Below are 25467 nucleotides of genomic sequence, written 5' to 3'. Positions count from 1 at the left end.
CCTCTTTGAGTTTCATTTGCTATCTCAGAGATAGTGCTTGGGATAGTACATGTCTCACCTTCCTTCCAACCCCTGGATTCTATTCTGTATGCAGACAGGGGCAGCTCCTTAGCTTGGATTCAGAGTCAGGGCTATATTTAATAATACATGTTCATAGAAAGAAAAATTAGAATATGTAACTAAGAAAAAAAGAAGAAAATAAAAATACATTGTGATTATCTTTCCTGGTCAGTAATTATACTTCTGTAACATATTGCAAATGTCAGTATATTATTGTATCATAAATATTTGTTCAATCAATCTCAGCTGTTGAATATTCACACAATTTCCAAGTTTTACCTATAGTAAACTACTCTAAAGGACATCATTGTGGTTAAATAATTGTTCATATCCTTCATTAAGTAAAGATAAATTCCTAGCAGTAGTATTGCTGGATTAGAAGTGTACATATTTTAAAACTTTTGGTATGTTTCTAATTTAAATACCCACTAGCGGTAAACGAGAATGTATTTTTGCTTATACCCTGCGCCAATTTTCCTTTCACTAATTTTTTCTTAATTTGCATGTCTTTGATTAATAATGATGCTGAATAAGAAAAATTATGTGTTTATAATCAAACATCTTAGAGAATAATCATGAGCAGATCTCAGTGGCCCAGGCTGCTAGGAAATTTTCAAAAGAAAGCAGCGTGGAGTGCACACAGTGGTGGGTATTGGGAAGGCCTGGCCACTCAGGCTGGCCACTGCCCAGAGGCCTTCAGTGACATTATCTTGATGCCTTTTCCTGGGTTCAACCTTACAAGCAAGCACAACCATCGACATACCGAGAGAGTACTTCTGTCTCCCTGCACACGTTTCTATTAACCCAGGTCATAGAATTTGTATATGAAGCCAGGATGCTATTTTCCTAAGTCATACAGAACTTGGAAAGGTCCTTGTGCCTGTCTTCTGGCCATCCCTTCTCTCCTTGAAGACCTGGCATGTGGGATGCTAGACTTTACTGGCAAGCTGGTGGATGAGTGTAGATCCAAGCAAGCTCAGTTAGAGAGACAGCTTCAGTGTTTCCTGGCATCAGCCGCATAATTCAACACCTCTGTTTCTTAACTCAGTAGTACAGTCCTTCTTAGAAAGTTAGGCAATTCCACTAGCACTATCACGCCCGAAATTACATGGGTAAAAGTAAGTTTTCTTTCCTGCTAGACAGCTTGCAAAGCATTCCCCAAATTGCTTGAATGGACACCTCTAGCATTTGCCTCAAAAATTCTCCTTTTTTCTAGGCCTCTTGTTGACCAACTACCCCTGAGACTGCAGCATTTTTTCCTTTAGATATGCTAATATATTTAATCAATTTACAGTCTAGTCTCACTGGCCTGGGAGCTGTTGGTCTCTGGTCTCTAAAATATTTTGTGTCTCTCCACTCTGACGTCTTGATTTCATTGCTTCACCCCGCCTAACAATTGTTAACGCTTTCTTGTTCTTGGGGGTGCCTCCCAGTGACTTTTCTGTACTCTTCACAGCTGGCACAAGTGAGGCAACCTTGTGGATAAGGGAACAAAGAATACAATATTCTTGGTTGTGTTTTCATAGTCTCTTTTTCTACCAAGTTTTGCTGCCAGGCAGGTAACACGGTCACCTTTTTTAACTGTTTCCAGTTACCAAAATAAACACAGGAATCAGTCTTAATTTTAAGTTAATTCTTGGTACTTTACCTAGAAGGCAAACAGGATGATTTAATACAAATACCTGTATTTGAAACAAGTTTCTTTTATGTACTCAAGTAGCACCTTCAGGAGAGCAAATCCTGTCTTCCCCTCCCTCCTCACCTCTGTTTCATCCTGCCTCACCCTCTCCTCCATGATAGATCCCACTGTAGACGGTCACTCTGGAGGCTTGACATGGAACGGCCAGCTGCCCCACCCTCTTTCCACAGCTTTCTGAGGTTTCCTGTGGGGACCTGGCCAGCTGTCTTCACTATCATGTGTTAGTGCCATGTCCTTTTGGTTCTCATCTTCCCCTCACCCACCCCTCCCACTTTCAGAGATCAGAATACTTCACAATGAAGTAGCTCTTCATTAGAAAATTGTCAGGGATATGTATGCTAAAGAGTCATCTTCTCAGGGCCGGGCATGGTGGCTCATGCCTGTAATCCTAGCACTTTGGGAAGCTAAGGTGGGAGGATCCGTTGAGCCCAGGCATTTGAGACCAGCATGGGCAACATAGGGAGACTCCGTCTCTTAAAAAAAAAAAAAAAAAAAAGTCATCTTCTCTAGGCTCCAGAGACTTTGCTGGAGAGTGGGCTGCCAGTTCAGAGTCAGCTGTGGTTGAGGAAGGAGAGCTGAGTGGCCTCCAGGAGCCAGGCTCACCTTGTGAAGGAGTCCATGGAATAGTGTCTGTCTCAGAACCATAAGGATAGCTTATAGATGTCACCAGGATGATGGTAGGACCATACAGCTTAGTTTAACTTGTTTTGGGAGGAAAGCAGGTTTCTATTCTACTTGTCCATATAAAGGAAGTCATTGTTCCTTTATCGTAGTCATTTCCTCTTTCACAGGAGAAATCAGACTCAACACAGTGGATTCAATTCAATTGAATAAAACATGCATTGATTGACCTACAGTGTAAAAACCGGTGGGCTAGACTCTAAAGATTATGTGTATGTGTGTATATATATGTGTATATATGTATATATATGTGTATAATATATATATTATGTGTGTGTATATATATAATATATATGAGCCAGACATACTTTCTACCATCAAAGAGTTTTGCAGTTTAAGTATCTTTTTTAATGGATTTCAGACAACAACAAAGTCATAGTTAACTTTATTGTGTGCTTACTATGTACCAGGCACATACATTATCTTATAAAATTTCTAAAACATTATGAGGCAGATATAATCATACCCCTGTTAAAGATGAGGAAAATGAGGCTTTGACAAATTAAATAACATTTTTAGTCTGATCAATTGGTGGTGGGTGGTAGAGGATGATGCAGATATTTCTGATAAATAGAGAATAAGATACTTTACCTAAATAAAAGAAATGAAATTGGCAGAGTAGCTTATGAACCAACGACTATCCAACTCCTGTCCATGCCACATGTCAAGAAATTCTCAGCTGCATCTCATTACATGACTTCAAAGATTAAAAAAAAAATGTGTTAAATAATTTTGCCTTGAAAAAAAAAGTCAAGAATATTCTCTGTTCTCTATGTTCAATTCTCTCTCTCTTTTTAAGGTGACTAAAATCAATAACAATCTTTTTTCTTTTGAAATTGGATTTTTAAAAGGTTCTTGAAAACAAAGAACTTTGGAGAAATTAAGTAAATAGATCTTACAAATGCGGTGATTCTGTCTACATCAACCAGAGGACTGATCGCTGAACTTACAGGCATCGTTGGTGGATATTCAAGATTGTTGTTACTGCTGCAGTTTCTTCACTTTTGGGAAATATAGCAAGGCAGCCTAGTCAGGTGCTCCTGCCTTCTCTGTACTGTCAAGGTTCCAGGGAAAAGGACAGTAGCTCAGAAAGATCCTGAAGATTTTAAGTTTCACATGAATACATGGGTGGCATCCTGGAGTTAGTCCTTCATGTAAATTCACATGGAAACTGTCCCAGGATGAGGCTCTCATTTCATGTTTATGTGCAATAGAAGCAGCAGGTGGTCACTGAATGGCTCTTCATTCTGTCAGCTGTGGAGATTCTTGGAGAAAAAAAACCCTAGTTTTCTTGTGTATAGAGCATGATGAAGAGACTGGCTCTGCTTCTGATTGGAATGAGCACACAAAACTTTTGGAGAGGCTGTTAAAATACAGATTCTGATTCCATGGGTCCAGAGTGGGGCCCAAAGGTACACATTTCTACTGAACCCTCAGGCTGTGTGGAAGCTGCTGGTCCACAGAGCAGACTTTGAGTAACAAGGCTGTCTGTCCGAAAGACCAATGCATGTCATCAGGCAGGAAAGACCACGGTAGACAGTGTGGGCAACAGTGTGGTTAGGAGCCTTTTCTTAGAATGTGTTTAGAAAAAAAGAAAGGATTGGACATTTTTTAATTAAAATATTACTAGGACAGGAAGAAATCTGTGATTCCTTGATGTGGTTTTACTTTGTTTATAAATTTAATTAAACTCTAAATTTGTTCATCCTTCAAGATTAATATTCTTGCCTCTAATCTGTGTTAAGAATTTAGACGTGTTTCATTATTTTTAATTTGGAGATTTTTCTTTTATTTCAAGTGTTTTTTAAGGAACACCTAGTGTTTGGTTATATGAATAAGTTATTTAGTGGTGAATTCTGAGATTTTGGTGCACCCATCACCCAAGTAATGTACACTGTACCCAATGTCCAGTCTTTTATCCTTTACCCACCTCCCACACTTTCCCTTAAGTCCCCAAAGCCTATTGTATCATTCATATGCCTTTGCATCCTCATGGCTTAGCTCCTACTTGTAAGAAAGAATATACAATGTTTGGTTTTCCATTCCTGAGTTACTTCACTTAGAATAATGGTCCCCAATTCCGTCCAGGTTGCTGCAAATGTCATTATTTAATTCCTTTTTATGGGTGAGTAGCATTCCATGGTATATATGTATGTATGTACTTATGTATGTATATATGTATGTATGTATGTATGTATGTATGTCTCTATCTATCTATCTATCTATCTATCTATCTATCTATCTATCTATCTATTCTTTATCTATCTGTCACATTTTCTTTACTTGTTGATTGATGGGCATTTGGGCTTGTTCCATATTTTTGCAATTGTGAATTGTGTTGCTATAAACATGCATGTGCGAGTATCTTTTTCGTACAATGACTTCTTTTCCTCTGGTAGATACCCAAGAGTGAGATTACTGAATCAAATGGTAGATCTACTTTTAGTTTTTTAAGGAATCTCCACACCATTTTCCCTAGTGGTTGTACTAGTTTATGTTCCTACCAACAGTGTAGAAGCACTCCCTTTTCAGCACATCCACACCGACATCTATTATTTTTGAAGTTTTTGATTATGGCCATTTTTGCAGGAGTAAGGTGGTGTTATATTATGGTTTTGGTTTGCATTTCCCTGATCATTAGTGCTGTTGAACACTTTTTCATATGTTTGTTGGCCATTTGTATATCTTCTTTTGAGAATTTTCTATTCGTGTCCTTAGCCCACTTTTTGATGGGATTTTTTTTCTTGCTGATTTGTTTGAGTTCTTTGTAGATTCTGGATATTAGTTCTTTGTCAGATGTATAGATTGTGAAGATTTTCTCCCACTCTGTGGGTTGTCTGTTTACTCTGATGATTATTTCTTTTGCTGTGCAGAAGCTTTTTAGTTTAATTAAGTCCCATCTATTTATCTTTGTTTTTGTTGCATTTGCTTTTGGGTTCTTGGTCATAATAATTTGGCGAATTTTAAGTACAGGCTGAGTATCCAAAACGCTTGGGAGCAGAAGTGTTTCAGATTTTGGATTTTTTGGGTTTAGGAATATTTTCACATCCATAATGAGATACTCTGTGGATGGAACTCAAGTCTGAACATGAAATTAATTTATATTTTATATACATCTTATACATATAGCTTAAACATATTTTTATACAACATTTTAAATAATTTTGTGTATGGAACAAGATTTTGACTGTGTTTTGACTATGACAGGAGCTCAGGAGGGAAATTTTCCACTTGTGGCTTCATGTCAGTACTCAAAATATTTTCAGATTTTGGAGCACTTTGGCTTTTGGGTTTTTGCGTTAGGGATGCTCCACCTGCATTAATAAAGAAATCCTCAGAGAAATAAAATGGAGAAATGTCCAGAGGAATGAAATACTTGTAATATATGTGTGTGTACATATATATGTGTGTGCTTGTATAGATGTATTTGTATTGTGTATATACATATATAGTATGTTTTTTAATGTCACATAACTAACCTCTTATAAAATTGCTATTGATTTAAATCTCAATTCTTGTACCTAAATAAATATTGATCCAAACACATTCCTATATATTTTCATTAACACATATCAGTTTTTATAATAAACATTTATGTATTCTAGAGATTTCTGTGGTTCTTCATGGAATAGCTTAGAGTTAACCAACACTTTTTTGTTATATACATTAATCCTAATGCATATATAGGAACTATAGTTAGGAAGATAGAGAAGCAAGAAGTGTGATTAGTTTAAACATTTATGGTTGAGAAATCACTGGATACTATTCTCTGCTTTCAACATATACCCATCATTTGACTGTAAATGCAAATATGGACATCCTAAGTGTAGTGCACATGGCCAGTGTATAGTTTTCCAAGGAAAACTGTTATATTTATTATCTCTCCCTTTTGGCCTCCAAGAAAAAAAAAAAGTTCAGTTCAGATTGTTAACACAGAATGGAGAAAACACATGAATTAAACCTAGGTTCAAATCCCAAAGCTACCCTGCATGTATAATGTCCCTGGGCCACAACATCCTTGATTTCTGTGAACCTCACTTCTTAATCTGTAAGATGGGTTCTAATGCCTATTAATCATGTAGGGTTGCTGTTAGGATCTAATAAGATATATGAAAGTGTTTTGAAAAATGCAAAAGACTTGCGTGTACAGTATTAACTAACTGAAAGTGATGGTTCTGGACTTGATTTTAGTATTATTTGTGATGTTTGGATTTCAATTAGAAGATAAGAATTCTTCTGCTGTAGCTCTAAAGTTGAGTAGATATTAAACCATATGATTTTCATGAAGTTTAAAGTAATTCTCATGGCAATTCTTTATCACAAATATCAAACTGACTTGCTAAACTCTGCATCATGATCCATTTACTTATATCCATGTGCTCATGACTACTGTGATTAGAGATAATTAATAGGATCAAATCTTCCTTTCTAGTCATATAAAATGTATTGTCTTTTGCTTTTCTCTCAGCAGAAGAGTGTCCCTGAAATGAAAAAGCCTGCCTTCTTTTTCTGATTCTAGTTTTGTAATACATGTAGCTATTTAAAAATGGAAATGCAATCAAATTTAAATGTGGAATTATTTTTATATCAAAATACTTTTTTGATTTTTTTATCTCAAACTACAAAAGCAATGAATTTTTCGTACAATAAACCAGATCCCCCAAATATGCTAACTGCTATTTAGTATTTGTTAAATGTGAAGTGTGTGTTCTTCTGTATGTGTGGGTGGGTGCGTATGTGCATACATGTATATGCAATATAAAAAAGCCTATTCAGAGGTTTACTTTGTTTTTAATAATTAATATTTGATTTACTATAGTTATAAATCCAAAAACATAGTTGCTTCTTAAGCAAAATTCAGCTTACAGATGTTTCATTCATCAGTCTAACGAATTTAACAAACACATTAAGAAGCCTTTGACTAATGTTTTATAAACTTAAACACCTTCAAGTTTTTAAAATGGAATTCGTACATTTAATAGATTTGATTTTCATTTTAAATAATTCAGCGTCCAGGCTGACAAACCTTCCCATATACTTAAATAATTTTTGTAAATCTAAATAGCCCAACTTACAAATAGGGTGAAATCTTGTGTACTTTAAAACGTTAAAATACAGTCTGGACACAGTGGCTCACGCCTGTAATTCCAGTGCTTTGAAAGGTGACAAGAGCGAGACTCCATCTCAAAAGAAAAAAAAAAATTTGTATTAGTAAGATTCAACTTTAAAATAACATTTTAAAATCAATTATTCCATTACACATTTAAAGAATAAAATTAGAAAGCTGACCTTTTATTCTACGGACCACATGCTCTTAAATATTATAAATGTCTTCTTAAAACTAAAAATATGCACGCTATAGATTTTGATTCTCTCTCACAATTCTGTGCTTAACTGAAAATCTTCACCAGGTTGAAAGATAATTATTTTCTAAGCATTATCTCATGATTTTTGGTTTAATTTTTAATATAAGTTTGGTAGTCTCTTCAATTCATTTAATTTCTTGATATTTATTTTTATTATGGTAAAAACACATGACATTACATTTACCATTTTAACTATTTTTAAGTGTACCCTTCAGCAGTATTAAATATAGTCACGTTTTTGTGCAACATATCTCTAGAACATTTTTGTCTTGCAAAACAGAAACTCTAGACTCATTAAACCCTAACTACCCCTACCCACCTCCAGCCTGTGGCAGCCACCTTTCTACTTTATGTTTTTATGATTTTGACTACTTTAAATCCTTCATGTAAGTGGAATCAGACAGTATTTGTCCTTTCGTGACTGGCTTATTTCACTTACCATAACCATAATGCCCTTGAGGTCCAGCCATATCGTAGTAGCATGGGACAGGACTTCCTTTTATTATTTTATTTTTATCTTTATTTTTTTTTAAGGCTACACAATATCTTTTCTGAAGTTTTTAAATATCAGAGAACGTGGTCCTTGACTACTACCTCAGTGGAGCATACTGAACCTACCCCCTGTTCCAGATGGTGTACCTGTATTACTTCAGTGTAACACATATTATTTCCTAGTACTAGTTTCAAATTAGATTAGAACTCAATCCAGTTGGCTACTCCGGTTGATTAAATTTTTGTGCATATCTTGGTCATTGAGATATGCAAATATTTTTGGCCTAACTACCATGATAATTGACAGAATTATGTATTCTTTTCATATAATTCTTATATGAAAATCTTGTGCTCGCTTCGGCAGCACATATACTAAAATTGAAACGATACAGAGAAGATTAGCATGGCCCCTGCGCAAGGATGACACGCAAATTCGTGAAGCGTTCCATATTTAAAAAAAAAAAAAGAAAAAGAAAATCTTATAAGATGTGTGGTCCTTTATTTCTTGTAAATGTTAAAATGATATCCCATTGCATTTTCCAAATTTCATGACTATGTTTGGAAGTGAAATCACAACCTCTAAGGTCATCTTGTTCGCTCTCTTCCACTTTGCCGTTGGACTCATCTCACATATAGTCTGAAGTTACTCTGGCGACACTGGTGTAGCTCTTTCTCCAGGGTGTTAATTTCATCTGCAATATCAGCAATCTCTAGACACTTCCCATTTCTTTGTCGCCACCTTTCAGCCTGCCTAAGGCTCCAGGTAGTTCTCTAATTTAGAAGTTTGATCTTGTTCCTAAGATGAAAATATGTATAACTCAAATTGTCTTGAATATTGTGTGTCCCAAGCTTGTCTGTTAGCGTCTGTTCCCTCCCAATTGCTGTGCCTGTCTTGCTTCACTTTCTTTTTTTTTTTTTTAATTTATTTATTATTATTATACTTTAAGTTGTAGGGTACATGTGCATAACGTGCAGGTTTGTTACATATGTACACTTGTGCCATGTTGGTGTGCTGCACCCATCAACTCGTCATTTACATCAGGTATAACTCCCAATGCAATCCCTACCTCCTCCCCCCTCCCCATGATAGGCCCCGGTGTGTGATGTTCCCCTTCCCGAGTCCAAGTGATCTCATTGTTCAGTTCCCACCTATGAGTGAGAACATGCGGTGTTTGGTTTTCTGTTCTTGTGATAGTTTGCTAAGAATGATGGTTTCCAGCTGCATCCATGTCCCTACAAAGGACACAAACTCATCCTTTTTTATGGCTGCATAGTATTCCATGGTGTATATGTGCCACATTTTCTTAATCCAGTCTGTCACTGATGGACATTTGGGTTGATTCCAAGACTTTGCTATTGTGAATAGTGCCGCAGTAAACATACGTTTGCATGTGTCTTTATAGCAGCATAATTTATAATCCTTTGGGTATATACCCAGTAATGGGATGGCTGGGTCATACGGTACATCTAGTTCTAGATCCTTGAGGAATCGCCATACTGTTTTCCATAATGGTTGAACTAGTTTACAATCCCACCAACAGTGTAAAAGTGTTCCTATTTCTCCACATCCTTTCCAGCACCTGTTGTTTCCTGACTTTTTAATGATTGCCATTCTAACTGGTGTGAGATGGTATCTCATTGTGGTTTTGATTTGCATTTCTCTGATGGCCAGTGATGATGAGCATTTTTTTTCATGTGTCTGTTGGCTGTATGAATGTCTTCTTTTGAGAAATGTCTGTTCATATCCTTTGCCCACTTTTTGATGGGGTTGTTTGTTTTTTTCTTGTAAATTTGTTTGAGTTCTTTGTAGGTTCTGGATATTAGCCCTTTGTCAGATGAGTAGATTGCAAAAATTGTCTCCCATTCTGTAGGTTGCCTGTTCACTCTGATGGTAGTTTCTTTTGCTGTGCAGAAGCTCTTTAGTTTAATGAGATCCCATTTGTCAATTTTGGCTTTTGCTGCCGTTGCTTTTGGTGTTTTAGACATGAAGTCTTTGCCCATGCCTATGTCCTGAATGGTACTACCTAGGTTTTCCTCTAGGATTTTTACGGTATTAGGTCTAACATTTAAGTCTCTAATCCATCTTGAATTAATTTTCGTATAAGGAGTAAGGAAAGGATCCAGTTTCAGCTTTCTACTTATGGCTAGCCAATTTTCCCAGCACCATTTATTAAATAGGGAATCCTTTCCCCATTTCTTGTTTCTCTCAGGTTTGTCAAAGATCAGATGGCTGTAGATGTGTGGTATTATTTCTGAGGACTCTGTTCTGTTCCATTGGTCTATATCTCTGTTTTGGTACCAGTACCATGCTGTTTTGGTTACTGTAGCCTTGTAGTATAGTTTGAAGTCAGGTAGCGTGATGCCTCCAGCTTTGTTCTTTTGACTTAGGATTGTCTTGGAGATGCGGGCTCTTTTTTGGTTCCATATGAACTGTAAAGCAGTTTTTTCCAATTCTGTGAAGAAACTCATTGGTAGCTTGATGGGGATGGCATTGAATCTATAAATAACCTTGGGCAGTATGGCCATTTTCACGATATTGATTCTTCCTATCCATGAGCATGGTATGTTCTTCCATTTGTTTGTGTCCTCTTTTATTTCACTGAGCAGTGGTTTGTAGTTCTCCTTGAAGAGGTCCTTTACATCCCTTGTAAGTTGGATTCCTAGGTATTTTATTCTCTTTGAAGCAATTGTGAATGGAAGTTCATTCCTGATTTGGCTCTCTGTTTGTCTGTTACTGGTGTATAAGAATGCTTGTGATTTTTGCACATTAATTTTGTATCCTGAGACTTTGCTGAAGTTGCTTATCAGCCTAAGGAGATTTTGGGCTGAGACAATAGGGTTTTCTAAATATACAATCATGTCATCTGCAAACAGGGACAATTTGACTTCTTCTTTTCCTAACTGAATACCCTTGATTTCTTTCTCTTGTCTAATTGCCCTAGCCAGAACTTCCAACACTATGTTGAATAGGAGTGGTGAGAGAGGGCATCCCTGTCTTGTGCCAGTTTTCAAAGGGAATTTTTCCAGTTTTTGCCCATTCAGTATGATATTGGCTGTGGGTTTGTCATAAATAGCTCTTATTATTTTGAGGTACGTTCCATCAATACCGAATTTATTGAGCGTTTTTAGCATGAAGGGCTGTTGAATTTTGTCAAAAGCCTTTTCTGCATCAATTGAGATAATCATGTGGTTCTTGTCTTTGGTTCTGTTTATATGCTGGATTATGTTTATTGATTTGCGAATGTTGAACCAGCCTTGCATCCCAGGGATGAAGCCCACTTGATCATGGTGGATAAGCTTTTTGATGTGTTGCTGAATCCGGTTTGCCAGTATTTTATTGAGGATTTTTGCATCGATGTTCATCAGGGATATTGGTCTAAAATTCTCTTTTTTTGTTGTGTCTCTGCCAGGCTTTGGTATCAGGATGATGTTGGCCTCATAAAATGAGTTAGGGAGGATTCCCTCTTTTTCTATTGATTGGAATAGTTTCAGAAGGAATGGTACCAACTCCTCCTTGTACCTCTGGTAGAATTCAGCTGTGAATCCATCTGGTCCTGGACTTTTTTTGGTTGGTAGGCTATTAATTATTGCCTCAATTTCAGAGCCTGCTATTGGTCTATTCAGGGATTCAACTTCTTCCTAGTTTAGTCTTGGAAGAGTGTAAGTGTCCAGGAAATTATCCATTTCTTCTAGATTTTCCAGTTTATTTGCATAGAGGTGTTTATAGTATTCTCTGATGGTAGTTTGTATTTCTGTGGGGTCGGTGGTGATATCCCCTTTATCATTTTTAATTGCGTCGATTTGATTCTTCTCTCTTTTCTTCTTTATTAGTCTTGCTAGTGGTCTGTCAATTTTGTTGATCTTTTCAAAAAACCAACTCCTGGATTCATTGATTTTTTGGAGGGTTTTTTGTGTCTCTATCTCCTTCAGTTCTGCTCTGATCTTAGTTATTTCTTGCCTTCTGCTAGCTTTAGAATGTGTTTGCTCTTGCTTCTCTAGTTCTTTTAATTGCGATGTTAGAGTGTCAATTTTAGATCTTTCCTGCTTTCTCTTGTGGGCATTTAGTGCTATAAATTTCCCTCTACACACTGCTTTAAATGTGTCCCAAAGATTCTGGTATGTTGTATCTTTGTTCTCATTGGTTTCAAAGAACATCTTTATTTCTGCCTTCATTTCGTTATGTACCCAGTAGTCATTCAGGAGCAGGTTGTTCAGTTTCCATGTAGTTGAGCGGTTTTGATTGAGTTTCTTAGTCCTGAGTTCTAGTTTGATTGCACTGTGGTCTGAGAGACAGTTTGTTATAATTTCTGTTCTTGTACATTTGCTGAGGAGTGCTTTACTTCCAATTACGTGGTCAATTTTGGAGTAAGTACGATGTGGTGCTGAGAAGAATGTATATTCTGTTGATTTGGGGTGGAGAGTTCTATAGATGTCTATTAGGTCTCCTTGCTGCAGAGATGAGTTCAATTCCTGGATATCCTTGTTAACTTTCTGTCTCATTGATCTGTCTAATGTTGACAGTGGAGTGTTGAAGTCTCCCATTATTATTGTATGGGAGTCTAAGTCTCTTTGTAAGTCTCTAAGGACTTGCTTTATGAATCTGGGTGCTCCTGTATTGGGTGCATATATATTTAGGATAGTTAGCTCTTCCTGTTGAATTGATCCCTTTACCATTATGTAATGGCCTTCTTTGTCTCTTTTGATCTTTGATGGTTTAAAGTCTGTTTTATCAGAGACTAGTATTGCAACCCCCGCTTTTTTTTGTTCTCCATTTGCTTGGTAAATCTTCCTCCATCCCTTTATTTTGAGCCTATGTATGTCTCTGCGTGTGAGATGGGTCTCCTGAATACAGCAGACTGATGGGTCTTGACTCTTCATCCAGTTTGCCAGTCTGTGTCTTTTAATTGGAGCATTTAGTCCATTTACATTTAAGGTTAAGATTGTTATGTGTAAACTTGATCCTGCCATTATGATATTAACTGGTTATTTTGCTCGTTAGTTGATGCAGTTTCTTCCTAGCCTCGATGGTCTTTACATTTTGGCATGTTTTTGTAATGGCTGGTACCGGTTGTTCCTTTCCATGTTGAGTGCTTCCTTCAGGGTCTCTTGTAAGGCAGGCCTAGTGGTGACAAAATCTCTAAGCATTTGCTTATCTGTAAAGGATTTTATTTCTCCTTCACTTATGAAACTTAGTTTGGCTGGATATGAAATTCTGGGTTTAAAATTCTTTTCTTTAAGAATGTTGACTATTGGCCCCCACTCTCTTCTGGCTTGGAGAGTTTCTGCCGAGAGATCTGCTGTTAGTCTGATGGGCTTCCCTTTGTGGGTAACCCGACCTTTCTCTCTGGCTGCCCTTAAGATTTTTTCCTTCATTTCAACTTTGGTGAATCTGGCAATTATGTGTCTTGGAGTTGCTCTTCTCGAGGAGTATCTTTGTGGCGTTCTCTATATTTCCTGGATTTGAATGTTGGCCTGCCCTACTAGGTTGGGGAAGTTCTCCTGGATGATATCCTGAAGAGTGTTTTCCAACTTGGTTCCATTTTCCCCCTCACTTTCAGGCACCCCAATCAGACGTAGATTTGGTCTTTTTACATAATCCCATACTTCTTGCAGGCTTTGTTCATTTCTTTTTCTTCTTTTGGTTTCTCTTCTCGCTTCATTTCATTCATTTGATCCTCAATCGCTGATACTCTTTCTTCCAGTTGATCGAGTCGGTTACTGAAGCTTGTGCATTTGTCACGTATTTCTCGTGTCATGGTTTTCATCTCTTTCATTTCGTTTATGACCTTCTCTGCATTAATTACTCTAGCCATCAATTCTTCCACTTTTTTTTCAAGATTTTTAGTTTCTTTGCGCTGGGTACGTAATTCCTCCTTCAGCTCTGAGAAATTTGATGGACTGAAGCCTTCTTCTCTCATCTCGTCAAAGTCATTCTCCGTCCAGCTTTGATCCATTGCTGGCGATGAGCTGCGCTCCTTTGCCGGGGGAGATGCGCTCTTATTTTTTGAATTTCCAGCTTTTCTGCCCTGCTTTTTCCCCATCTTTGTGGTTTTATCTGCCTCCGGTCTTTTATGATGGTGATGTACTGATGGGGTTTTGGTGTAGGTGTCCTTCCTGTTTGATAGTTTTCCTTCTAACAGTCAGGACCCTCAGCTGTAGGTCTGTTGGAGATTGCTTGAGGTCCACTCCAGACCCTGTTTGCCTGGGTATCATCAGCAGAGGCTGCAGAAGATAGAATATTTCTGAACAGCGAGTGTACCTGTCTGATTCTTGCTTTGGAAGCTTCCTCTCAGGGGTGTACTCCACCCTGTGAGGTGTGGGGTGTCAGACTGCCCCTAGTGGGGGATGTCTCCCAGTTAGGCTACTCAGGGGTCAGGGACCCACTTGAGCAGGCAGTCTGTCCCTTCTCAGATCTCAACCTCCGTGTTGGGAGATCCACTGCTCTCTTCAAAGCTGTCAGACAGAGTCGTTTGCGTCTGCAGAGGTTTCGGCTGAGTTTGTTATTGTTTACTGTGCCCTGTCCCCAGAGGTGGAGTCTACAGAGACAGGCAGGTTTCCTTGAGCTGCTGTGAGCTCCACCCAGTTCAAGCTTCCCAGCAGCTTTGTTTACCTACTTAAGCCTCAGCAATGGCGGGCGCCCCTCCCCCAGCCTCGCTACTGCCTTGCCGGTAGATCACAGACTGCTGTGCTAGCAATGAGGGAGGCTCCGTGGGTGTGGGACCCTCCCGGCCAGGTGTGGGATATGATCTCCTGGTGTGCCTGTTTGCTTAAAGCGCAGTATTGGGGTGGGAGTTACCCAATTTTCCAGGTGTTGTGTGTCTCAGTTCCCCTGGCTAGGAAAAGGGATTCCCTTCCCCCTTGCGCTTCTCAGGTGAGGCAATGCCTCGCCCTGCTTCAGCTCTCGCTGGTCGGGCTGCAGCAGCTGACCAGCACCGATCGTCCGGCACTCCCCAGTGAGATGAACCCAGTACCTCAGTTGAAAATGCAGAAATCACCGGTCTTCTGTGTCGCTCGTGCTGGGAGTTGGAGACTGGAGCTGTTCCTATTCGGCCATCTTGCTCCGCCACTTCACTTTCTTCCTTCTGTTCTCCCTGCCTCTTCCTGCCCTCCATTCCTTTTTCCTTCCTCCTTTGGTTCTCTTCCTCCTTTTGTCTCTCCTCCATTTTTTCCCCTTCTTCTCTCCTTCCTTTCTAAGCATCGGCACACCGAAGACTGAAGGATGAGTAAACCACTCTTGATGTTCTTCAGGGCTCAGTCTGTGCTAAAGAGTAGGAATGAAATAGACTGCAGAAGGAAGGGAAAGACCCTTGGGCCCTTCTCTTCTCAACTGTGCTACTCTGTTTATCAGAAGTAAAAGACCTAGGCCACTTCAGAAAAGACATAAATTTGTTGCGTATATAGATATTTTTTCATTGAGTTTTTAAAAAAAATTTGAAGTTGTAGTTTTTGTGGATACATAGTAGTTGTATATATTTATGGAGTGTATGGGATATTTTGATACAGGCATACAATATGTAATAATCACATCAGGGTGAATGGGGTATCTATCACCTCAAGCACTTAATCTTTGTGTTACAAACAATTCAATTATACTCATGGAGGTAGAGAGTAGAATGACGATTATCAGAGGCTGGGAAGGATAGTGGAGGTGGGGGGTAGGGGGAAAATGGGGATGGTTAATGGGTAGAAAAAATAGAATGAGTAAGATCTAGTGTTTGATAGCACAATATGGTGATTATAGTCAGCAATAATTTAATTGTACTTTAAAAAATAACTAAAAGAGTAAAATTGGGTTTTTTGTTGTATATATTTTTAATTACCTAAAATTATTTTTCATAGTGAAGCTATTTTTTTAAATCTGTGTAAAAAACTGGAAAACAGATAAGCAAAAAGAGAAAATAAATCATTCATAGTCCTGCCATTTTTGGTTTGTGTCTTTTCAGATATATTTCCATTACTTTGAATTCAATACAAATTTGTAGGTTATGCCATGCATATTTTTTGTAAGCTGTATTGTTCATTTGTATTATATTGTAGACATATTTTCTAGTCTATAAAATTACATCTAAATAATAATGTTATAATTGAATTTTACCATATTAATATATACTAATGTTAGGCACACATAATTTTGCAGCTACAGGGAGCATCATTTTATTTATCCCTTTGCATGTGTGAGTGATTCGTACAATAAATTATTTTAAGTGGAATTTCTGGAATGAGAGGTATGCATCCTGTATCATTTAGAATTAGATTTGGCTATGGGGTGAGAAGTAGGCAAGCCAGCAGGGGACCCAAGCAGGTTTTACCTTTCTGCTCCACCATCTCTTTGTCACATGCTCTCACCAAGCTACAAGGGCATCTTTATTCTGCCACTCCTGTAACTACTCGTGGAATGAGCCAAAGGCAAGGTAGAAGAGAGTGAACAAGATGCCTTAGAGGTCGTGATTTCACTTCCAAACAGAGCCATGAGACTTGCAAAGTGCAGTGGGATATTGTTTTAACATTTACAAAGGTATGGTCTTCATTTCCATGTACCATTATTGACCTCCACACATCATCAACAGACAGAATAGGTGGGAGAAAGAGGCAAATGGCAATGTCAACTGTTTCCCAAGGAGGATTCCTAGAAGTGATCATGTTCCTTTTACATCCCACTGGTCACTTGGTCTCACCAAGCTGCAAATGCATCTCTAGTCTGTGTGGGCAAAGGCCCAGTAAAAATATATGTAAATATATATTTATTTCTGTGGGAAGGGGAAAATGGATATTGGGAGACAGGGATAAGCCACATTGTAATGCAGTTTGAGGCACATTGCCAAATTGCTGTCCAGACAGGTTGTAACAACTTACATGCCCACCAGTAGTGTGTGAAGGTGCCCATTTCCTTACATTTCTGCTGACCTAGGTATTATTATTGCTTTCAACCTTTTGGGTGAAAAAACGTACCTAGCTTTATTTTGCATTTCCTAATTATTAATAATGCTGTTCACTTTAAAAACTTATGTTTATGGCCGGGCATGGTGGCTCACTCCTGTAATCCTAGCATTTTGGGAGGCCAAGGCAGGCAGATCACCTGAGGTCAGGAGTTCGAGACCAGCCTGGCCAACATGACGAAACCTCATCTTTACTAAAAATACAAAAATTAGCTGGGCCGCACATCTGTAATCTCAGTTATTTGGGAGGCTGACATAGGAGAATCGCTTGAACCCAGGAGGTGGAGGTTGCAGTGAGCCGGAGCCGAGATCGTGCCATTGCACTCCAGCCTAGGTGACAGAGTGAGACTCTGTCTCAAAAAAAAAAGTGTTTATTTACCATTTGTGTTTGGCTTTAGGGCCAGGACCAGGGAGATACAGTGAGACTGCCTTGTTCTGCAGAGAACCATAAGAACACTGAATAGAAGCAATAGGGGACAGTGGCAAATGAAAGAGAAACAGACTGATTTGGGGGTGCTAAAGAAGACAATTTGAGAGACAGACTTTAAAACATGCCCCAGAGAGATCAGTTCCCATGGATGTGCCCAGCAGCAGCAGGAGACCCAGGCCCTTCTTAGCTCTTGCCCTCATCAACATCACGGATGCTCGTTCTCTCCTCATCCCACAGTTCCATTAGGCCTCCTTTCCCAAGACCTCAACTGTTTGCTATTTGCAGGGATGATCTAGAGCCAGGGCAGTTTCTTGTCTTCTTCTACTACCTACTTCTCCCATGAGCATTGTGGATAGAGGAACAATCTCAGATTTCTGGCAGTGAGGTAGGCTCTTGGCAGCCAAAACTGATATGCGAATGACTTGACCTATGGAAAGGAGAGAGACTTGTGATCCCCACAGTACTGTAGTTCATTCAGGAACATGCTGGAATAAATGAACAACTATCGAGGTTGAGGTTGCCCTAGGGTCCTAACCATTATTTGCAACATTATAACTCCAAGAAAATTCACACAACTGGTTTCCAAACACATCTTTGAAACCCGACCTCTTAGCACGTTGGGGACTGCTTGTAGATTTGGTGACATGGGACTTGGAAAAGCAGCAAAAGAGAGAAGCAGAGTGGGAAGTTGGCAGCTACCCTCTGTGGGAAGGATTGGTTAATCCAGAGAGAAGGCTGGCCATACATTCTCAATCGGATGTTCTTGGCTTCATCTCCACTGATGGCAGAGAAAGCGGATCATTGTAAGCAGGGCCGCTTGCAGCAGAATCATGAATGGACAAAGGAGATGGCCAGGGGTCCCTTCTCCAGTCCAGCTCCCATTCTCTTTGCCCCACATGTCTTGTCTTCTCCTGCTGGATGCTGCTGTAAAGGAAGGGACTGTTCTGATGATTGTTTTCTTTGGTGTAGACTTAAGTCTGCTAGCTCTGTTTTTGTTAGATGGAGAAGGTCAAATGCTAACTCCAAGTTCAAGTTCTAATGGGGGCGTCCAGGCAAGTGTGGCTTGTAAGAAGGACAGAAGGAAGAGGTCTGGGGACTGGGTAACCCACTTTATTGCCTGGCAGACCAGCTCTGATGGTGAGAGATCAGTTCCCATGGATGTGTCCTGCCTGTTGTTGGCACTGGTTAAGAGAACTTCGGAACCGTAAATAAGAAGCCTTAACTCCCACACACTGAACTGTATATGATTTCCTGTTCTTAACAGAAAGGAGTGTGACAATTGATTACCAGAGCAGTGAATGAATATTCACAGCTGATTTTTAACTTGGCCAACTTTATGTAAAACTGAACCGGCTGTGGGCAAATAAGGAGCTGGAACTGTAGTTGGTGTTTATATGAAAAATAGTTCTGTAGATGAACTTTACTCTTGTTTAAATGTCATGCTTCAGAAAACAATGGGTTTTAAGCCCAAATTTTGAGGCGAGGGCTTAAAAACACCTGCAGCTCACTAACCTAGGACACTTTTCCTTCCAGGAGACAGATATGCCACACAGGTGGCACTTTGTGAGTCGGTCACATTAACTGTTTGCCATTTAATACGTTTTTTTTTATTTCTTCTTTTTAAATATTGGAATATTATGTTATTTTAGACTGGAATTAACAAAAAGCTTTCTTCTGGGAAAGGGAGTGCCATCTCTTGAAAGTGGCTGCCTGGAACATTGTGTTTCGAAGGATTCTGAGGCTGTGTCTGGGCTAAGAGAGAAAGAGCAGAGTGACTCACTAGTGATTTCTGCCACGGGATTGGAGTGGCAGTGGGTGGCCCGAGTGCGCCTCATTTGCCATCCCTGTATTTGACTGCAGAGTACCCTGTGGCATTCTGGAATCATAGAGATATCAACTGAGGCTCCTGAATCATACGCCTGGCCAAAGGCTCCTGTTGTACCTACCTCTGTCATTTAAGTGGGAAGTTATATTTACTGTTCTTGCTATTGTCCCCAGAAAAAAATTAGCTTCCTTTGTGAGCTGGAATATTTGACATGCTTAAGTCGGGATCATATTGTCAACAGTTTTGTGTTGGGGATGGGAAAGGATTTTCAATGGCTATGTTTTACCTCAGTGTCAGCCACAGGGGGGTCTGAGTAGGAGAGGGATTGGCAGGCTTGAGCAAATTGGGCACGGCTTCTGGGAAGAGCTGAACTGAAGATAGTTTCTTTCCCTACCTTATAATTATGTGAGGACACGTTTAATTATTTATCCTGGCTTTGTATCATTTTTGTCTTTTCCTGTTGAAAAGTTTAGGGCCCAGATTCTTCAGGCTGAGAGGAGCTGCAGTGCAGGGAAGATGCCTTGTTTTGGGGTGGGAAGAGTTAGCCTTTGGCAGAGGTCTGTTTAGGGGGAGCTAGGCTCCTTGGGTGGATTTAGGGAAGCAAAAGGAGAGCTTCAGGAAAGGAGGAGTACCTCTTATTGAAGTTCGAGGCAGACAGACCCTTTGGTTTTGGACTTGTTTGATTCTCGCAGGCTTGTTTAATGATAAAGTTGTGATCTTGTCAAATATTAAAAACAAGACAAAACAAAAAAACCTTAGTCTTTTGATTCATTTAAGCAGATCCTTTTGAGTAGAGATAAAAGTGAGACAATCCTGTTAAGCTAGTCAAAGAGAGCCTGACTGACAACAATCAGATGGTATGTGCCCAAATATACCCACCCATGATGCCCTCCCTGCTACTGGCAGTGGATTTTTTCCTGTTTCCATAGGGACACTGTACTCTGTTGCTATGGAGTCCGACGTGGTTCAGAGGAACCTACCAGTAAATACAGGGGAAGGCCTTTTGTCCACATACCGTGCCAGCAGAAATTCCAATTTTCCCACACATCTATCGGAACCTAAACTTCTGCTTTCCAGTTTGGGTCGTTGGTCCCTGCTAGTAGGGAAGATAGAAAATCTAATAAATAACACAAGAAACCTTTGTTGCTTTACTGATTGACAATGCTTGCTCAGTGTTTAGGATTTTATAAATAGAAACTAAGAATTTAATTTTTTAAAAACCCACTACAAATTCAAGATAGCCTCAATCTAAACAGAAGGAGATCATGTCTGCTGCCTTTTTTTTTTTTTTTTTTTTTTTGCTTGAGAAAGCCTGACTTTAGAGTCCTATGGAGATAGGGTCAAAAGGAAACAATGAAAAAATCCTTGCCTTATCTCTAGAAAATTAGTTCCTGAAATTGCAGTCTTTGCAGGACAAGTAGAATTTTTACAAGCCTAATAATGTATGCAATCGCCTTGCAGGGATAGAAAATGGCTAAAATAAAAGCCAAGAACTGAGAAGCAATTTTTATTGTACTATAGTTCAAATCTTTTCAGGGCGAAGTAATTTAAAAATAATGGGAAAAACACAGTTTGATCTAAGTGACCAACCACAAAACATTGACATGACCAGGTGGTGACAGAACTTGCATATTTTTAGTCTGGGATAGCGACTGCCAGCGCTTTTACAGATAATCCAGTGGTAAACCTAGTGCATCCATCTGGGCCACACACAGAGATGCTAAAGGAGGGAGAGATTGATGCACTGGTAGAATCAATGCTGCACTGACATTCTTCTTTCCTTCAGTTGTAGTAATATCCCAAGGTCCAGACCTATTTTTTTTTTAATTGATAACTAATTCTAAAAAAGGCCAGAGGAAAATCAGAGAGCTCCAAGAGAGTTAAGACAGAGAAACTCAGACTTCTTGATTCAAGTGTCAGAAGGCAGCATTAGCTCAAGGTGGGCCTCTCTGGCCAGCTGGCCACGTTGGAAGAACAAAAGTGGTTATGACAAGTTTAAAGATATGGCCATCAAAGTAATGGAGATTTAAGCTAAGAAACAATAGCTAAGTTAATTTATTGTACTTAGCATGAAATTGAGGGACATAAAAGGAAACATGCCACCATGAATGAAACCTACTTGTTGATCCAGGGAGGAGAATAGGTTTCCAGAAACTTGGATCCTGGGCATTATCTGTAGTTGAATCCCTCTAGGGTGAACTATGGAACACTCATCCTGTAGAATTCACTGCTGCATTATTCAATTAGTTTGGGAAATGTAGTATGTTGGATCCCCTTTCTTGAAGATTTGCTTCAGCCTATTAAAGGCTCTGGGAATGCCTGCAGTAAAGACGTGTCTTAAACTTCTTTGACCATGGAATTTCTTACTCCCTCTGCCCTCTTCCCTTTTCTTTCCCCAAGAACGTGATGGAAGAAATAGTTCTCAGAATCTACTTACTTGGAAAACACTGCTTTGAGGGATTTTGTTTTCTGTAAACATAGACTGGGTAATTTTAAATATTTATAATTTGTTTGAGACTCTTTGGACCTTTAATTTCTTTTAAGGACAATTATATAATCTGTTTTAACAACTCAAGAAAGGGAAAGTTTTAGTTGAGTCTGTAAGGCTATAATAGATACTTCCTTACCTTTGCTATGGCATGGAGGAGATGCGTATTTTACTGCCTCATTGATGGGGACAACTTCTTCTGGACCTCTCCCCCCAATTTTGAACTCAGCAGAGGTATTTTATGGCAAACAGTTGTTCACCAAAAGTGGCTCCTGATGTGAAATTCAGAATAGCTATATGATCAGTTAATAGGGTAGAAAGAAAGAAAATAATCAAATTAGCTATATAAATGATAGATTTGGCAGCTGATACAGAGTCAAAAAAGTGAAATGAAGACAAAAGGGAGACAGAGGTGGGAGGATCACTTCAGCCTGGGAGGTAGAGGTTACAGTGAGCTGAGATTGTGCCACTGCACTCCAGGCTAGGTGACAGAGCAAGACCCTGCCTCAAAAAAAAAAAAAAAAAAAAAAAAAAGGGACCCATCTAAGAACTTAAAATCCCTTTATTTTGTATTCTTTTAGGACCATCACTTAGCAGGGGCTGGATGATCTGATGCATAATGGTAGGGGTTTTAGGGCCCATGCAGTTTTATATTTTAAAAAATTTTAACTTAAAACTTGAGACTTTCATCTTCCATGGAAAAATCAGGCAGTTGGTAACACTGGCTTGATATTCCTATGTGGCAACAGACAGGAAACTGAAGAGAAGCCTCCCCGTTTCGATGAGCAAGTGCTCCCTGAGTTTCCCCAGGTCTGACCTGACTTGTAATAGTTCTCTAATTTATCCGTGTGGCCTCTGAAGGCATTTGAGTTTGTGTTCCCTGGTTTTGGGGCATTCTCATAGCAAAGGTTCTGCTGCCAGCTTTCTCTTGAAACTGCTACCCTTTTCCTGTTGAATAAATTCTAACTGCTTGATTTATACATTTGAATTAAGACTTTCATACCGAAATGCAAAGGTTCCTGACAAGGGAAATGATCTCCGCTGTTGTTATTAGTCATTGACCCATGGGCATGAGGACTTCCTTTATTGCTGGTGTAGACAGGGAAAGAGAGTGGAAGAACACAAGGGCACCAGAGTTCTAGAGGAAATGTCCAGGGACTACCACCAAGGAGGGAGAAGGGGCAAAAGGAACTGAGTGGGGAAAGTGGTACTCTAATTAGGACTTCCATTGCCCTCTTAACTTTCTCTAGGGCTGGCCTTTATTATTCACATGTGATTCAGATGTATTGGATAACCGGAAGCAAAGTGACAGCAAGATGAAATAGGGCAGACCAGGGGAAATGCCTTGTGGTGGAAAACATGCTGTGGGAAAGAATATTTGTAAAAGAATTTCATGGCTCCATAGAGAGTGGTCAGGCCAAGAGAAATGCCATTCTAAAAACAGAAGAGCCTGGGGTGGCACTTCCTGTGCATAGAATTGTCATGCTTTCCTCATAGACATAGACACGGCAGGACCAGCTGGTAAATAATTTGTCCCAAATGAAGGTACCTTCCTTCTGGTTTCTTCCCTAAACAATATGCTGACGATTTTGAAATCCTTCTCAAATTGAATCATTTTGCAGTTGTATCATCAGACCTGTTGCAGGTTCAGTTGTTAGGAATTTGTACTCAGGAAAACTAGAATTTATTCCAGTGCTGGTTAACATTTTGATGCTATAGTCCATTAAGATCATGTTACTTACGTTACTTAAATCTGATTCAACCTATAGAGACACACTGTGAGAGTTGTGGCCAGAATAGATAATGCCTATCTAAGTGTGGAATTAAGCTAAAAACTCTTTCTGTTTTCAAATAAATGAATAGGATTATGTGCTCCACAGATGGTATTTCAATCCCTTGTGTGGGATCCATTACAATAGACTATTTCAACAGAAGCTGTATTTTTTTTTCTGTAGAAGTCAATTACTTTGTAGAGGAAAAGCTTAGTAGAACATCGCATTGTCATTTTTTAGTATTAGCAGTTCCCCAAATAAATATTTATTGGGAGGGTCTAAAGCTAATACCTTCATAGGCATTTAAAGAGCTCTACCCACCAGTGATGACAGACTCTTAGTAAAATGGAATAGTATGTACACAGAGGATTTGAGTGTTAGCTCAGATTTTTTTTCTCTATGGAGAGAGGGCTCTTTGCCTCTCTCTAAAAGTTCTCCTCATACTCTAGGGTGTTTTTGTTGTTGTTGTTTAAACAGCTTTATGGAGGTAAAATTGACATACAATAAGCTACACATTTTAAAGTGTACAATTTGATAAATATTGACATATGTACACAATCCTTAAACCCTCACCTAAATCATGATAGTGACCCTATACATCACATACTAATGTTTCCTCATACCCTTTTCTAATTTCTCCCATCCATCCCTCCCTGCTCAGGCAACCATTGATCAGCTTTCTGTCACTCTAGATTACTTTGTATTTTCTAGAGCTTTATATAAGTGGACTCATAGAGTATGCTTGATTTTATATCTGATTTCTTTCACTCATCATAATCATTTTGAGATTTATCATATTGCCCTGTGAACTGTTAGCTCATTCCTTTTTATTGCTGAGTAGGATTCTATTGTATGGCTATACCACAATTTATACTTTCATGTACTTAGCAAATTTGGATTTTTTCCAGTTTTTGACAATTACACATAAAACTTCTCTGAAAACTTATGTACACATCTTTGTATGGGCATACATATGCTTTCATTTCTCTTGGGTAATACCTGGAGTTGAATGGCTGAACCACTTGGTAGTTGTACACAAGTGGTCAGAAATACTTTATTTGAAATAGTCAAAATCTGGAAATTTTGTCTGGTATTGCTTTGAATCTATACAACTATTGGAGGAGAATCGATATCTTATTAATAGAGTCATCTGACTCACAAACAAGTGCTGTCTCACTATTCAAGATAATATGTATATTGTGCTGTTCTTGGGTAGAGTGTTCTACAAATGTCAAATAGATCAAATTGGTTGACAGTTTTGTTCAATTCTTCTTTACTTTCTCTCAACAATGTTGTTGGTTTTTAGTGTACAGGTCCTTCACATCTTTGACTTGATTTGTCCTTAAGTATTTCATATTTTTTGATGTTATTGTAAATGGCTATTCAATTTCTGATTGTTGCTAATATATAGAAATATAATTGAGGTTTTGCATATTGACTTTTATCTGTAATCTTGTTAATGCTCTTTTTTAAAGTAGTTTTTCTGTAGATTCCATTGGATTTTCTAAATAAATACATATATTTACATAGTCTATAAATTAAGGCAGTTTTAATTCTTCCTTCCCAATCTATATAAGCTTTATTTCTTTTCCTTGCCTTATTATACTTGCTGGAACCCCCAGTATAATGCTGAATAGAAATGGTAAGAGCAAGAATCCTTGTTCTGTTGTTAATCTTAGAGGAAAGCATTTCATTCTTTTACCATTGACTATGTTAGT

General features: G+C 38.8%; 2 protein-coding genes and 1 non-coding gene across 6 annotated transcripts in view; 2 read left to right on the top strand and 1 right to left on the bottom strand.

The window, feature by feature from the left end:
* The window catches only part of C6H5orf63 (chromosome 6 C5orf63 homolog), a 471154-nt gene that overhangs the window by 294381 nt on the left and 151306 nt on the right, over positions 1 to 25467 (bottom strand). The window lies entirely within an intron of this gene.
* The window catches only part of MEGF10 (multiple EGF like domains 10), a 396429-nt gene that overhangs the window by 272559 nt on the left and 98403 nt on the right, over positions 1 to 25467 (top strand). The window lies entirely within an intron of this gene.
* LOC126957852 (U6 spliceosomal RNA) lies at positions 8647 to 8753 on the top strand. The gene has a single exon (XR_007726994.1). It is a non-coding gene; the product is annotated as a U6 spliceosomal RNA (small nuclear RNA).

Source organism: Macaca thibetana, chromosome 6 (genome assembly GCF_024542745.1).
Source record: "Macaca thibetana thibetana isolate TM-01 chromosome 6, ASM2454274v1, whole genome shotgun sequence".
Taxonomy (NCBI): domain Eukaryota; kingdom Metazoa; phylum Chordata; class Mammalia; order Primates; family Cercopithecidae; genus Macaca; species Macaca thibetana.
This window is presented reverse-complemented; position numbering and strand designations above follow the sequence as displayed.